Source organism: Papaver somniferum, chromosome 1 (genome assembly GCF_003573695.1).
Source record: "Papaver somniferum cultivar HN1 chromosome 1, ASM357369v1, whole genome shotgun sequence".
Taxonomy (NCBI): domain Eukaryota; kingdom Viridiplantae; phylum Streptophyta; class Magnoliopsida; order Ranunculales; family Papaveraceae; genus Papaver; species Papaver somniferum.
The window spans coordinates 87,695,984-87,698,553 of NC_039358.1; the positions used below are offsets into that span (position 1 = coordinate 87,695,984).

Below are 2,570 nucleotides of genomic sequence, written 5' to 3' on the forward strand. Positions count from 1 at the left end.
GAAATAAAATCCCTAAAAAATTTCGGTTAAGCCAAACACAAATTGGAGTCTGTCAAACTGCCAATTACAATGATGTGAACTATTATATATAAAAATTACAACGCATGATAGAGTTTGTCAAAAAAAAAAATGTCGAAATGTTTTGTTCCATGGTCTTGAGCTTAAATCAAAAAGAGCAAAATGTAATCAAATTTTCACTTAGCAGTTGGGAATGAGGCCTATGAGATTCATTGTTAAGTACTAGTTTGCTAGGGCGCGCCATTTTTCCAAGACAAACCAAAACTCCAAAAGTTTGAACCTCTAACTCGACAACTGAAAATTACGAAAATAAGTTGATGGTAGGAACTAGTCTAGGGAAGGAAATACTAATACTAATCAAATATGGGGCAGTTCAAATTCATTTTGTCCTAAATGCAATTTCAATGTACCAAATAACTCGGCAACAAACCCAAACCTACAAACTTTTGACTCTCTCACCTTTTCTTCAACAAAAAATCCGTTTCACCGGCCATTTTCCTGTTCAGATCGGGTCCTTTTTGGGCCGGATCTGAGCGGGATTTTCGTCCCCTTTACTTGTTTTTGGATAGCTCTTTGATTTAGCTAGATTTATTTATGTTTATCCCTTACCGTTTGGTAAGTTTTGTACACCCTTATGGTGTTTTTATCTCCTTTACTAGAGAGGTTTATCTCGGCTTTAATGGTCGTTCTTTGTTATTATTGGGTTTAAGATCACTTGAGATGCACTCCAATGACGAGATTTTCATCATTTTTGTCTCCGGTGACGGAATCTTTATCATTGGATTATTCGGTGACGAACCTTCATCGGAATCTTCATTAATGATATTCTTGACGACGAGATTTTCATCATAAGTTTTAAGAGATTTGAGCAAATCACTCCAACTTTAGGAGCGTTTCTTTATGAAGAAGAAAAACAAACAAAACGGTTGGAATTTAATTCCGAAACAACCCATATTCCACCGATTTGATCGGTTCTTATTCATGCTTATATTCGTCATGTTCCGTGTATCAGTCTCTTTATCTTGTCGGATTTTTCTGTGTTGTACTCGTATGCCATGTTCTTGTTCCTTTGTGTTCTCTAATTTTCCATTTTAAGCCCAATATAACCTTGAATTTCTAAATGTTCGTCTGTTTCAAAATAAATAAACAATAACAATAATGTCCCAAATAACACGTTTCCCATTACATGCCTCAACTTAGCAACAATTAGGAAGTACTCGGAGAAGATATCCGTGGATCAAGGCTTGGGTTTAACTAAAAAAATCAACTATCTCTTTCAATTATTTAATCTAGTGTGGCCTCTCAGAACTATCCCAGAGTTTTATGGTGCCTATTTCACAACAATCGTAGAGGTGATCGTGCCCAGAGGCCCCAGACCCAGAGCATCTGCTGGAATTTGAGTTGTTTTTAACAATTCCATGTGAAGAATGAACTTCACTCTTGTTTTATGGAAGATACAATCCCATAACACACAACCACATATATGCACAAGAAGACACCATTATAGACACCAAATCAAGTTATTATTACATGGACAGTTTTCATAACAACCAAACAACACAAACAGTAAAATATCAAGCAACAATATCATGACTGATATGTCGAAGAAGTACCGGAATCACAATATCCGGTGAACTCAATTGCGGAAGATGACCATCCGATGGCATAACTTCAACAATCGTATCACTAGTGATATTCCTGTGTAGATATTCAGGTACAACAACAGGAACAGCCAAGTCTTTACTACTCTGTAGTATGTGACAAGGAACACTAACAAGACCTAATACATCTCTGAAATCACTGAAATATAGTTTGAGCTACACTTAGGGCTATATCAGGCCTCATATTAAACAAAGTTCTACTGAATTCTTGAACTGCTATTGAATCCATATCTCCTCCTACGGCTAATGGCGCAAATCCTGAACACCATGCTTTGTAATTAGATTTCATTGCATCAAATAATTGATCCAGTTCATCTTGTTCAAATCCTCCATAGTAGTCCACATCATTCAAGTACCTATAAAAATATCATCAATCAATAAATAATAAAAGAGCAAAAAACCGTAAAATACTAACAGAAATTGCTCAAAATTTCTTAATCTTTTGGTAATTAAAATTTACCTAGGAGAAGCAGCGAGGAGAACGAGTTTAGAGAAGAGATCAGGACGAGAGATTGAAGCAAGAACACCAATAATACCAGAAACAGAATGACCAACATAAATACAAGATTGAACTTGAAGTTCTTCTAAAATAGCTAGAAGATCATATGCATAACCTTCAAGAGTAGTATAACGATCAAAATCGAAGTAATCAGGATTAGTAGGACCAGATCCCATGTTATCAAATAAAATTACGCGATAATCATTCAACAAGTGAGGAACAAGATGTTTCCAAACGGATTGATCTGTTCCGAATCCATGAGCAAGAACTATGGTTTTTCCACCTGTTCCCAAAACCCTAACATTGTGAGCTTCTTCTACTATTCCCATTTTGAAAAAACTGTTAAAGGAAAAGACTACTGATGAGATAGGAATATAGCAGGAGGATGTGGT

The 2,570-nt window shown here is 35.8% G+C and overlaps 1 pseudogene; it reads right to left on the reverse strand.

Moving 5' to 3' along the window:
- Positions 1–1,500: 1,500 nt before the first annotated feature.
- On the reverse strand, positions 1,501–2,570 carry LOC113293579 (annotated as a pseudogene).